The sequence below is a fragment of the Nannospalax galili genome, unplaced genomic scaffold (assembly GCF_000622305.1).
Source record: "Nannospalax galili isolate Female #2095 unplaced genomic scaffold, S.galili_v1.0 scaffold528, whole genome shotgun sequence".
Taxonomy (NCBI): domain Eukaryota; kingdom Metazoa; phylum Chordata; class Mammalia; order Rodentia; family Spalacidae; genus Nannospalax; species Nannospalax galili.
Window position 1 is genome coordinate 4309825 of NW_008359681.1, and position 14921 is coordinate 4324745.

Genomic DNA, 14921 nt, shown 5'->3' on the forward strand with positions numbered 1-14921 from the left:
ATGATGTGGTGTGTGTGGAAGTCAGAGGATAACTTGAACGTTTGTTCTCTCCTTCCATGGTAGAATCTGGGGATCAAACGTAAGTCACCAGACTTGCACAGCAAGTGCCCTTACTTGCTGAGTCATCTCACTGGAGCATAACACAGTTTTAAGTATTGGGGTAAACACATCAGACAAAAACAGGTACAGTGAAAATAAGAGGTTAAAGGAATTTTCCAACTCTATTAACAATCTTAGGGGTTCACCATCTTGTATGTGGTCCATAGTTGACTGAAACATTATTATGCAAGGCATGACTGTGTATAAAGACTGAAAAGCACCTATTCAATTTATCAACATGAAGCACACTGGGCATCTTCACAGGAGTGGGTTTGTGTCATTGTGTGTGGGAGTTACCATGCCACATTGCAAATACCTGAGTAAAACAACCTGACTCTTAATTTTACTCTCTAAGAGTGGGCCAAAACTCAGAGGACACCTGCTCCCCCAGATGTCTCTTGAAACTGCTGTGTAACTGTGTTGTGTAACTGTGGCCCAGAGTCAGGCCACACCCCTATTTTTATTCAAAACCATTTCTCCAGCTTCAATTGGGGAAGTGCAAGCTTGGGTCTACCCTTACCAGACAATCTTGCCTTTGCATCCCTAGTTCTAGAATATCTCATACGCACTATATCAAGCATCGTTTTCAACCTTCATGTTTTGAATGATGATTCATGCACTGTCTTTCAAGGCTTTGATCTGTTTGTTCTCCAACATACCCACATTCACTCTTATCTTTGTGGGTGAAATGGCAATTTAAGATTCCCAGGAAACAAGAGCAGCTGCCCAGGTCAAAAGAGCACACAGTTCAGTTAGTTTGCCAAGGGTTATTAAAGTCATTAGTTAATATTATGTCTACTTTATAAAAGTCAGTCCTATAATTGTGGACATAAAATCTGGACTGAGACAGATTGGTCATGAATCACTGTAAGTTAAATTGGAAAGAGCAAGTGGAGACAATTCTTTTGAAAAAGGTTTTCTGGGGACTGGAGAGATGACTTTACGGTTACAAGAACACTTGCTGCTCTTACATAGGACCCAGGTTTGCTTCTCAGCACCCATACAGCAGCTAACAACCACCTGTAACTCCAGTTCCAGGGGATCTGATGCCCTCTTCTGGTTTCTGCAGGCATTGCATACACATGGTACTTGACATGCATGTAGGGAAAACACTCATACACATAAAAATATAAATAAATGGGGCTGAAGAGATGGCTCAGAGGTTAAGAACACTGGTTGTTCTTTCAGGAGACCCAGGTTTGTATCCCAGCACCCACATGGCAGCTAACAGCTGTCTGTAACTCCAGTTCCAGGGGCTCCAACAGCCTCTTCCTGTCTCCGTGGGCACTGCACAACACGGGTGCACTTACCTACATGCAGGCAATACATGCATACATATAAAATAAAAATAGTAAATAAAAATTACAAATATAAATAAATAAATAAATGAAAAATATGAGAAGGCATTCACGGGGACCAAAAAACTAACCAAAACCATAAGGTGGCAATCAGAGGAGACTACATTGGGCTTACTTTTGTCTTTAAGAGGGGGACAGCTACACATTCGCGTGCTGCTGGCAGCAATCTCCATGGAAAGGAATATTTGATGATGCAGAAGAGAGACTGAGGGGGAAGGCAAACTCTGAAAAGTTTAGAGGACATAGGGTTCACTTTGGGAGCATTTCAGAAGAATCTGCCTTTGAGTCCCGAATCTGGAGGAAGGTGTAGAAAACAGACCTGCTACTAGCTCGTCAACCTCAGGCTCAGTACAGGGTTTGCTTTGGCCACTGAGATGTGAGTGGAAGTGATATATGTCTCAAGATCCTTCTGCTGGTTCCACCATCATTCTTTGCTGTCTGCCTTGAGACTAGTGTATCTTGGACAGGGACTTTCCGCCTAGACATAGTTGGGAAGCAAGAGGACACCACACATGCCCCGCACTGACCTGCAGCCAACAGACAATAAACTTTAGTTGTAAGCCACTGAGAATGAAAGGACTATTTGTCACTTTCCTATAAGCTAGCTCAGGTTGACTAAGACATGGGAGTTCCAACCTATGAATGTCAATTCCGTGAAAGAGCTACTTGTTACCTTTCCCAATGCAACATGCTATGTCTTCTGTTTGGTACCATGCAATCAGCAGTCCCCACAAGCCAGCAGCTGAGCACAGGAAGGCTCAGACAACATGTGTAAGAGGTGGAGGCTACAGCCTTTGATATTCCTTTTACTGTATCAAATAAGGCTGGTGAGAGTGAAGAAGGAGGTACTGTTCAGCTATTTTGCCATTAATGACCCAAGGAGGAGCACTTTGTAAATATAATATCCTAATTATCAACCAAATAGCCAGTTTTAGCAAAAAAAAAATTGTTGACATCCAAAATATTAATTAGTGATGGTTTAGTTCTGGAAAAAATAGTGTATTAAGGCTGGGCGTGGTGGCACATGCCTTTTAATCCCAGCACTTGGGAGGCAGAGGCAGGCGGATCTCTGTGAGTTTAAGGCCAGCCTAGTCTACATAGTGAGTTCCAGGACAGCTGGAGCTACAGGAAGACCCCGTCTCAAAAAGACCAAAAAAAAAAAAAAAATAGATATTGTATTGGTTATTTTTCTTGTTGCTATGACCAAATACTTTACAGAAGCAGCTTAAGGGGAAATGGACTTATCTTGACTAACAATTTAAGAAATATAGTCCATCATACTGGCAAACATGGTAGGGTAGTGGCTGTGATCTCAGCAGACTGCCAGAGAGTAGCAGGTTCTGGCCTCCCTCTGGCATAGGGGCTGAGAAGACAGGGGACTGCCTCAGAGTACCCGGATCCTGCCTTAAGGGGTCCAAACCTTAGAAGGAAGCCTGAGTGTATCTGACTGGAACCTGATTTGGACTTCTGCGGGTGCTCCTGAATAGCTGATCCAAAGCCATCAGTTCCCTTCAAAATAAAACCTGAGAAGACCTGAAACCCATACCAACCAGCTTTACATAACCAATAAGGAAAGGACCTAGGCACACCAATAACAAACAGAAGCATATTTCAACATAACTCTCACATCAGAATCATAAACAACAAAAGAAATTCACATGCCAAAATCAGAACGAAAGAATAATAAAATGGAAAGCCAAAACACTATGTCCCTACCAAACTCCACCAGTCCTTTAAAAGAGTTCTACAAGGAGAACCCCCTAGGGATAACCCAGGACTGATGAATTTAAAAGAACAATCATAAACATGATCAAGGAATTCAACGAATTTAAAGAACCACACAAACAAACAAATCAAAGAACTAAAAGACGATAGGGATAAACTTCTTAGGGATAAACTTCTTAGGGATAAACAAAAGAGATAGAAACATTGAAGAAAATTCAGGCAGAAATGAAGAAGAAAGTATAAAACTCAATAAGCCAACTTGAAACAACAGGGGAAAGCCTCAATGCTAGAATGAATGAAATGGAAAACAGAGTATCAACAGTGGAGGATAAAGTTGAAGAATTGGACCACTCAAGCAAAGATTATGGAAAAGTTAAAAAAAACACAGGAGCTGCCAGGTGTGGTGGTGCATGCCTGTAGTCCCAGCACTTGGGAGGCAGAGGCAGGTGGATCTCTGTGAGTTCAAGGCCAGCCTGATCTACATAGTGAGTTCCAGGACAGCTGGGGCTTACAGGGAGACCCTGCTTCAAAAAGACAAAAAACAAAAACAAAAACAAAACAACAACAATAACAACAAAAACACAAGAATGGAACATGCAAGAGATGTGGGACACCATTAAAAGACCAAATCTAAATACCATAGGAATAGAGGAAGGAGAAGAATTTCAGGTTAATGGTATTGACCAGATCTTAAACAGGATTGTAGAAGAGAATTTCCCAAAATTAAGGAAAGACATCCCCATACAAATACAGGAAGCACACAGAACACCATATAGATAGGATCAGAAAAGAAACTCCCCACGACATATCATAGTAAAAACAATAAATGTACAGAACAAAGAGAGAATACTGAAAGCAGCAAAAGAAAAACAAGAAGTCACATACAAAGGAAAGTCCATCAGAATTACAGCTGACTTATCAATGCAAACTATGAAAGCCAGAAGAGCCTGGACCAAGGTATTTCTAATTCTACATGACAACAGGTGCCAGCCCAGAATATTTTACTCAGCAAAAATGTCTGTTATAGTTGAGGGGGAAAGAAAAATCTTCCATGACATGAATAGCCTGAAAGAATACATGTCCACCAAACCAGCCTTTCAAAGAATACTTGAAGCAATACAGAGAGCAGAGAGAGAGAGAAACAATGATACCCCAGGGGCAGTGAAAGAAAATAAATAAAGGTATAATTGAGGAAACACAAAATTAGACAAAGAACACAGCAGCAATCAAAATGATGGAAACTAATACACATCTTTCGACAATAACCTTAAATATCAATGGACTGAACTCACCAGTCAAAAGACACAGGCTAAGTGGATGGATTAAGAAACAAAATCTATCTCTCTGTTGTCTGCAAGAAACCCATCTCACCTTCAGGGACAGGCACTACCTTAAGGTAAAAGGATGGAAAAGAATATTCCAAGCAAATGGCACTAAGAAACAAGCAGGGGTTACAATTCTAATGTCTGACAAAATGGACTTCAAAGTAAAGCTAATCAGAAGAGATAAGGAGGGTCACTTCATTCTGATCACAGGAACAGTTAACAAAGGAGATACTACAACCCTTAACATATATATTGCATGAAACTCTGGTGCATCCAAATTCGTAAAACAACACTACAGGACTTTAAGGCACAGATTAACCTCAACTCAGTCATAGTAGGGGACTTCAGTACTCCACTGTTTCCATCAGACAGGCAAACTGGACAAAGAACAAACAGAGAGATGTCTGAATTAAATGATACCATACATCAAATGGACCTATCAGACAGTTTTCAAATATTCCACCCAAGCACCAAAGAATACACTTTCTACTCAGTACCCCATGGAACTTTTTCAAAAATTGACCACATACTGGGCCACAAAACAAACATCAACAAATACAAAAAAAAATGAAATAATTCCATGCATTCTATCAGACCACAATGCAATAAAGCTCAAAATCAACACTGCGCAAAGCCCTAGTCACTACACTAACTCATGGCAGTTAAACAACACACTCCTAAACAAGGTGTGGGTCAAAGGAGAAATAAAGAAATAAATAAAAGAATTCCTGGTATTCAATGAAAAGGACAATACAACACAATACAACCTCTAGGACACTTTAAAAGCAGTTGTAAGAGGGAAGTTTATAGCTCTAAGTGCCTAAGTATAAGAGCCAGGGGTGATTTTTTCAAACAGTTGGTCAGTTACTCATATGAACTCACAACAATGGTAACAGCATGTGCACTTTTCACGTAAGCGCAAGCCAGACAAAATTACAGAATAGACTTGAACAAGAGGGGAAGAAACCCCAACTCCACCTGAGGAACTGTTGAAAACCAATGACTGCTGGGAAAGGGAGAGGCAGTCACATTTAAGGGTGAGACTCCTAGTAGGTTGGCCAGGCTCTAGTGGATTCACCCACACTGATAAGCATTTGACGACACAAACGAGACTCTATCTATATATATATAAATAAAAGAATATACATATTAATATAAATTTCAATATATGTATTAGAATACAGAAATTTGGTGGGGGATAGAAAAGGGGTGCGGATACAGAAGACAATTTAAGCATGATCAAAATACATTGTATAAAATTAACAGAAATTCAATTAAAAAAATTTAATACATGTAATTATCTATAAATGTGAATAAGCGTAAGCTACCTCTTCTTCCAATAACACCTTCTGGATGTCCCTGAGCCAGGCCCCCCATGATCAGTGTCCCTTTAATTTTCAATTTTTCTTTGTCTAAAATATAACCATGGATCTCAAAAAAAAAAAAAACAAACCCCAAAAACATGGTGGGAGCAGGAGGCAGCTGGTCACACTGCACAGCAAGTCAGGAAGCAGAGAGAGAGTGCTGATGCTCAGCCGGCCTTTTCCATTTTCATTCAGTCTAGGACCACAGTGCATGGGATGGTGCCTCTGGCCTTCACGGCGAGTCTTCCCCCTCAGTTAACTTCTCTGGAAACAATCTTACAAACACACCTAGACGTTTGTCCCCTAGGTTGCTCTAAATCTAGTCAAGGTGACAATGAGATTAACCACCCCAGATAGGGACAACAAAAAGGTTTGTCCGGCCACGCCACCCATGGAGCACAGCCCTCTCTAATATTCTGGACACTGCAATGTGTTATTTTGTTTCTGAGCTTTATGGCCCTTTGTTAGCAGCAGAAATAGACTGCCGCTATTGTACAGCACAGGTGGTAATTGCTAGTAATGCAGATATTGCATGCTGAATATGTTCATTCTAATGCAGTTTTGTTTTATGTACTAGCACACACCTGCAGCCCTAGCACTTGGGATGCTGAGGCTGGAGAATCTCAAGTTTGAGGTCAGCCTAGGATCCATAGTGAGTTCCTGGCCAACTTATGCAGTATAGTAGACACTACTGAAAGAAAAAGAAAAAAAGAAAAAAAGAAAGGAAGAAAAGAGAAAGAATGAAAGAAGAAAGAAAGAAAGAAAGAAAGAAAGAAAGAAAGAAAGAAAGAAAGAAAGAAAGAGAAAGAAAGAAAGAAAGAGAAAGAAAGAAGGGAGAGAAATAAAGAAAAGTTCTACTTTTTATTTTCTTTTTTAATTTTAATTTTTATTTTATGTTGGTGAGTGTTATGCCTGCATGTGAGTTTACCCATGTCATACAATGCCTACAGGGAACAGAAGAGGGTGTCAAATCCCCTGGAGTTAGAGACAGTTGTTAACCACCATGTAGGTACTGAGATTCAAACCTGGGTCTTCTGCAAGAAGAGCCAGTACTGCTTAATGGCTGAGCAGCATTATTCACACTAGCCCAAAGATAAAGCAATTTAAATGTCATTGAAAGATGAAAGGGTAAAAAAATGTAGTATAGTCATACAATGAAGTATTAGTTATCCTCAAAAAGGAAGGCACTTCAGTCCTACATGATTCTACTTCCACAAGTAAGGAATCAAAATCAGAGTGATGAAGTATAACAATTGTTGCCAGGGCCCAGAGGGAGGAGGAAACTGAGTATAGTTTCAAGAATGCAAGTTGAAAGCATTCTAGAGACCTATCATACAATACACATGCAATTGATGTTTTATGCTGTGGCACAGCTTATTAAACTGTGCTTTGTGGCCATAGTCAGGTCATGAAACATTTTAGCAACAATAAAGGCTTCTGACATGCGATGGATGTCAGAATTAAAAATTCTGAATTAATTAAAAATTAATTCAAAATCAAACAGTAAATTCTAGGCGTTTGTGGCCCTACTCATGTTGCATCAGGGACTTCACTGCACCCTTGGCCCTGAACATACAATGTGCACACTTTGCACTGTGTACGCTGTCACAGCACACAATTCCAATAAATGCTGCCTGAAACACCTCAGCTTAAGTTTGACATTACTCTGAGTTAAGAATTCCAGTATTTGCTGGGTGTGGTGGTGCATGCCTTTAATCTCAGCACTCGGGAGGCAGAGGCAGGCAGATTTCTGTGAGTTCAAGGCCAGCCTGCTCTACATAGTGAGTTCCAGGACAGCTGGAGCTACAGGGAGACCCTGTCTCAAAAAGACTGGAAAAAAAAAAAGAATTCCAGTATTTTTACTGTATACACAAATTTTTCAGATCTTTAATATAATGATTTAATTATAGAAAACAAAATTTTTTATATTTTCTTATTACCATTCCTCAGCATTGTTATATATCTTTGAATTGTTTGTGCTAGAATGTTTGATTTTAAAAATGGCTGTTTGAGTTGCTGAGTTGAGTTTCATTTTCTAAAAAAAAAAAAAAAATCATTAAATGAACTTGAGCTTGAGATTAGGACAGAATTTCCAATAATTTCTGAAATGGTCCTAAGCATACTTATGCCTTTTTGTGCTCCATATTTTTGAGAATTGGCATTCCCAGCATTTAATTACAAAAGCAAAATATTGTTCAACTTTGAAAAAGCATTGAAGATGGTCTGTGTCCCACAGTACCAAATATTAAACCAAGATTTAAATCTTCATGTAAAAATAAGAACCTAAATCATAACAGTATGCAATTTGCTTTCATCTTCAATAAATGGCAAAATTATATGTATACCAAAGAATGAGCCATTCTAAAGAACCTTTCTTGGTCTAGGGATTTAGCCCAGTTGATAGGGTGCTTGCCTGGCAAGCACAAAGCTGTACGTTTAATCTCCAACATCACATAAAACTAGATGTGGTGGCACATGTCTGTAATCCCAGCACTTGGGAGGTAAAGTCAGGAGAAATTCAGGACATCCTTCACTACATAGTGACTTACAGGCTAGGCTGAGCTAAATAAGACCCTATCTTGAAATCAAAGCTTTATGATCTGTTGTCAGTAAAATTTTAATTTGTGCTATTTATTTTATACACCTACATATCTGGAGTCATATAAAAATTTCTTGGGTAAAAAGGGATCAAAAGTAGAAAAATTTAAATGCTCTGTGGTACAACGTTAAGAGGATAAATTTACATTATGTATTTTAAACACAATTTTAAAATTCCTTGGAGGTTCATGCTATAGCCTGGATGAACTTTGAAGACATTTGTCTAAATGTAGTCAGTCAGATGTAAAGAAGAACGAGGAGTTCCTAAGTACAGAGACTCAGAGAATATGAAAACATTCTGGCGACCAGTAGCGGAGGTGGTAGTTTCACAACTCTGTAATGAACCTAATACCATTAAAACATACTCTCCATGACGGTGAAAATGGGAAGTTCTGACAGGTATGTTTGTATTAATCACTTGCCTCATTGCTGTGATAAATACCTTGACAAACATAATTTAAGGGAGGGTTTACTTTGACTCACAGTTTCAGGTATAGTCCTCCATAGCGGCAAAGCCATGGTGGCAGGAGATTCTTTGCATCTGCAGTCCTGAAGCATCTGTTCTAATCCCCTTTTCCACTTAAATTTAAGTCTCTCTCTCATTAATTCATCTTGTCAGATTTTTGTCTATGCTATTATCTTTTTAAAGAATAAGTTCTACTTTCCAATATATATTTATTGACTTTGGAATATATTCTTTTACTATTATTTTACTTGTGTAATTTACAAATAAAAATTATATCTACCTGGGCAGACAACATGCATACATGGTGAAGCAAGTGCCACTATAAATTAGTTAATGCATCCATCACTATACTAAGGTACAGTTGATTTTTCATTTTAAAATTTTGCCTCATGACCATAAAAATTCATTTTTTATGGTCTAATAAATTCATTAAAATGATTCATCTGGGGGCTGGAGAGATGGCTCATTGGTTAAGAGTGCTTGCTGCTCTTTGCAGAGAACCTGACTTCAGTTCCCAGCATCCACATTGGGTAGCTCACAACCTCCTGTAACTCTCCAGAGGATCCAATGACTTCTTCTGGCCTCTACACATACCTCACTTATATGCACATACCCACACATACACACACAAAAATACACATATAAAAAAATCTAAAATAAGAAATTAAAATAATTCATCTGTACTTAATAATTCTCTATCTGTTGGGCACAGAATAATGTAACAGATTAAGCTAATTTTAAATGTATATTAATTTTATATTTGATCTAGAATTCCTAAATAGAGCATGCATGAAATCTTGCATAACTATGGATTAATCAGCCATTTGATTCCATGTACTTTTGATTTAAACAATGTTAAATCACTATGTACAAATTGTGTTGTTTTTAACTTTCTACGATTTTTAAAAATTCTTTTTTTTTTTTTAACACAAAGTGTATTTTATCCACTATTAATATGTTAGACAGCTTAGGCTGTGGTAACAAAGTACGCTAAACTAAGTGGTGTACCAGAGAAAATCTCTGTTTTCACATCTGGGGTCTGGATGCTCAAGATCGGAGTGACAGCGTGATTGATTTCCGGGATCTTTTTTCCTGTTCTGTACACAGCTGATTTCTCCAGTGTCCTTAAATGGCCTTTGGTGTGTGTTGGGAAAGAGGAGAGGTCTGTCTCTCTTCCCCTTTTTACAAGTATATACAGTCTATCAAACCAGAGCCCAATTCTTCATGACCTCATTTTACCTTATCTCTACAAGGGCCCTGTTTCCAAAGAGACACTTCGGGGGTTAGGGCTTCTTCATATGAATGGGGACTTTACATAAATAAAGTGTCTAATATTGTTACTCTAAGTTTTTTTGGCAAAATATTTTCTTAAAATGTTTTTCTTCACATTAAAAATTTTCTAATGTTATATTTTCTGTAATTTTCTCATGAGAACTCATACTTAGGTAGTATCTTATATCATTAACAATTTAAGAATATGATATTTAATAATATATAATATTTGCATAGAATATGTCATGTACAACATCTTATATTTATGATATTAAAAAATATTATTTTGAGTGGTGTTGGACAGATGGTGGTGTTCTTTACTTGTTCACCCGGGCCCACAAGGTCCTGACTGATAACTTATTCCTAAAGTAGAAAGGATACCACACTATAAATTTATCAAGATTAATTTGGACTGTTAGAAGCACATGGGTGCAGTAAAATCACATCAGGAAATCAGGACTAGGAACTTATTGGATACAGTAAACTGAGGAAGGTGCCACTTTCTTGCTTGGACCTCATGAAGAGGAGGGCACCTAACACTGATGGCAAAGACCCACCAAACTCTCATCTGACCCCCTGGTGTGTTTGTCAGTGGGACTGACAGACTGAGAACTCCATGTCCCAGGGCTTTACCTCAGCTTGGCCCACCCGCATCGATGTGATAAGCTCAAATTGCCATCTTCCCATCTGCCCATTTGTCTGTCTGGACTTCCTGTCTATCTGTCCTAGCATTTGTTCACTGGGACCAAGTCCTAGCTTTCATCTCTACAGTCCCCCTGCACCTAACTCCTGCAGCTCAACTGGGAACCTTCAGCTTAACTGTTTGTGGGTTGAGGTTGTGGTAGTTGGGATGGTGGCTCAGCAGCAGCAGCAGCAACAGCAACAGCTACCTCCAGTAGAACTCCAACTGGTTCATTATCTTATTCCTACAAAGACGGCTTTTACATCTCTATCAGCTTCCACTTCTGCCTATCAGGCCTCCTTGAAATCTCTTGAACTCTGCTGTGGTCCTTTTTACCCCTTGTAGTCATTCTGTAGCCTACATATATACATATATAGAGACAGATTTGCTAAATGGTATATAATGTGTGATCTGAAAATTAATGTTAGTAATTAAGATTAGAATAAAAGGGCTGGAGAGATGGCTTAGAGGGACTTGAGTTTGGTTCCCAGAATACACATTGGACAGTTCAACCACCTGCAACTCTAGCTCCAGGGGAATCTGACATCTCTGGCCTCCATGGACACCGGTACTCGTGTGCACATACCCCTACCACACACATACACACATAACTAAAAAGAAATCTTTTTTTTTATTACCTGGAATCATTAAAAAGTTTTATTATTTATTTATTTTGAGAATCTCATACATGAGTACTGTATTTGCATTATTTCCATCCCTCCCAGTCCCCCTCCAACTTCTCCCATGTTCCCCACTTCCTCGCAATTACTTGTCCTCTTCTTTTATTATTATTGTTACATATACATTCATACATTTCTATACATATATAGGCACCACATTTTATTAGTTTCTCAACCATCATTTGGAAAGAAAACATTCTAAGTAACATCGTTAAACATAGCTCTGAAAGGCATGGTCACTGTTATGTATCATAAGGCAGGTACAAGATACTTTACATTCATGGAGGTTTGATACAGCATTATCCTAATCTACAATACTACAGGAATCACTGTGTAGACTAGGCTAGCCTTTACCTCACAAATCTGCCTGCCTCTGCCTCCAGAGTGCTGGGATTCGAGCATGCATCACAATACCTGGTTTAGCTATTTGAGGACTCTCCACACTGATCATAGTGACTGCACCAGTTTGAGTTCTTACTAGTTGTGAATAAGTGTCCTCTTTCTCTACAACCTCGCCAGCACTTGCCATCATTTGATTTTTGGATCTCAGTCATTCTGACTGCGGTAAGATGAAATATCAGAGTAGTTTTAATTTGTGTTTCTCTGATGGCTAAAGATGTTGAACATTTTAAATATTTCTCAGCTATTTACATTTCATTATTTGAGAATTCTCTGTCTAGTTCTTGCCCTCATTGTAAATTTTTCCTGTTTAGGTTTTTTTTCAAATAAATAATTTATTGAGAATTTCATACATGCATATAAGGTGTTTAGATCAAATCCATGCCCACTCCGCCCCTCCAACTCCTCCCATATCTCCCCATCACTTTTTACTGATAACTTCACACATTCTTTCTTCTTCTTTGATTTATTTATTGTGGGGGGGACTTTTGGCTACTCTAACATTACCCCTCTGAAGAGGTAACCCTAAAATCTTTTAAGGATTAGATAAAAACTCCCAAATATTTTTGATATTTTTGGCCTTTGGAACAGAGTATGTGGCGAAGTGGCCCAAGGACATTGTGAGTTTTAGCCAAGAAACTGGCTACATTTCTTTGGGGTCTTTTTACTCTAACTGCCTAGCCAATTCCTACCTCCTATTTTTATCACACCATCCTCTGCAGAAGTTACCGAAATTGCCAATAAGAAATCCAGAGGCAGACCTCTCTGGCTTCTTCCACGCTGAACAAGGACGCAGGGTGAAGCAATTGGATTACCCCTTCAATGGGTCTATCTTAAAAGACTCCCAAATTGCATAAATCTTATTTCTCTGGGGCGGGGTGGGGGGGTGTCCTTGAATCATGAATAGGAGATGTGAAGGAGAAGTAAAGGCAAGAGTAAATTAGCATTACAAAGTTCTAGACATAGAACTACAAAAAAGTCTGAACAGGGCAATTTTCAAATGTTCATATGAGAGTCCATTGGAATTTATTGACAAGGGCTTCCAAAAGCATTCCTTTGTTGGGTTCCTCCTCATTTTTCTTTTGTCTTCCAAGGCTAGACTCTACAGTGATGGACTCAGGATTTGCTTTCAGGTATTTTGATAGCTGTTGGAGTGGTTAGAATCAATGTAAGTTCCTTCTCAAAGGCTTCTAGATAGGGGGAGAAAACAAATTTATCCATCATTTTAGAATAGCTGGCTGTCTCCCTTAGCTACACGTGGGCACTACAGTGTGGAGACCAAGATTTGAAGTCTTACATCTGAGCAGCACTTTCTGGTTAGGAACAAAATCATCAGTTAGAAATAATGTAGACTTAAGCCTAATGTCTGGAAAGTGTAATCCTTTGAACTCTTAAAGAAATATACTGATGACTTTACTCTTTGGTTATACTTTCCTTTTGGGTGTTTAAGACCATACAGTTGGCCCAAATAAATCAATTTATTTTTATACTTAAGGTCATTTGAGAAACTGTTCCTCAGGGGTCACATGGACTTGGGAGGAGCTCCTGGCTCCTTTCTTTTACCAGTTCCATCTATGTGAAGATGTCAAAGGTTCTGCTCAATCATGCCTGGCTTCACTTGGAAGCATGAATGAGAAGTTTCCTCTGAGTTGACCCTCTTCTTTGTAGACTAGACACTGGTTCAAGTCCATCTCGTGGGGTCTCCATGGCCTCCCTGAACAAGAGGACAGGTGACTCACCACAGTTACAGGACATTTTGAGAGATGTTCATAGTCCCCTGGAACTTAGTCGACCTTGAAGGGCAAGGGGAAAAACTGTCCTTTAAGTCCCTCTGACCACATTAGTATAGGCCTCAAACTATAGCTATTAGACACCCAATAAGGTTAGTTCCACCAGTCTAGTACTTTTAATTATCATGTGCTATGTAGGTAAGTCTTCGATAAAAAAAACAAACATTCTCAGATAAAACTTGACTAGATATATATTTTGTTCCTTAAACTAGTCGACTATACTATGACCATAGAAAATTTAAGATTATGTGCATATTATTTTTGTCTTACCCTTTATATGTCATAACAAACCTAAACAGACCTTCATCACTTGCTTAGGCTTTCTCATTTTTTCTATTTTAGAAATATCTCCATTCCCATATTCTTTCAACACCTTTTATAATCTAATTTTCTTTTTTTAAAAAAAATAATTATGGCTCTGCTTCCCTGGGCCTTCCTGACTTCTCATTTTTTCTATTTTAGAAATATCTCCATTCCCATATTCTTTCAACACCTTTTATAATCTAATTTTCTTTTTTTAAAAAAAATAATTATGGCTCTGCTTCCCTGGGCCTTCATGACATGCAGGCCTATCTCCCGGGTAAGTCAATCACACCTCTGCACCTTGAGTTCCCCAGCCTCATTCACCCTCCCATCTCCCTAGCCCATCTCTCCTCCTAGCCTGGGACCTGTCCCACTCTTTATCTTGGCACCACAGACACCAGTACTTCCTGATCCTTTGCATCGAGACCAATCCAGTCCCTTCTGGGGTCCCCAGGAGCCTCTGAGCCTGGCCCCGCCCTCACCTCCCTCTGCTTCCCTGGGCTGCACAACTCACCAGCCTCTTTCCTAGAGGCTGGGGCTGACCTTTCCACTTCCTGATTATTTGCATCCAGACCAACCCAGTTCCTTAGTGCAGTCCCCAGGAGCCCTTGGGACCTCATCCCGCCCCCGTCTCCCTTTTCATCTCTGGGTGGGATGGCCACCAGCGGCCCTAGACCAGCACCTTTCCTGGGCCCTGCTCCCAGGCCAGTCCAACCCCCAAATTTCTGAGGTCAAAATCTTTCCTGGAGGGTTCCAGACCTTAGGAGAATGCATGAGAGCATCTGATCCTAATCTAACTTGGGCCTCTGTGGGAACTCTTGAAGACAAAAGCAATCTGGCCACTCCAATATAAAATCAAA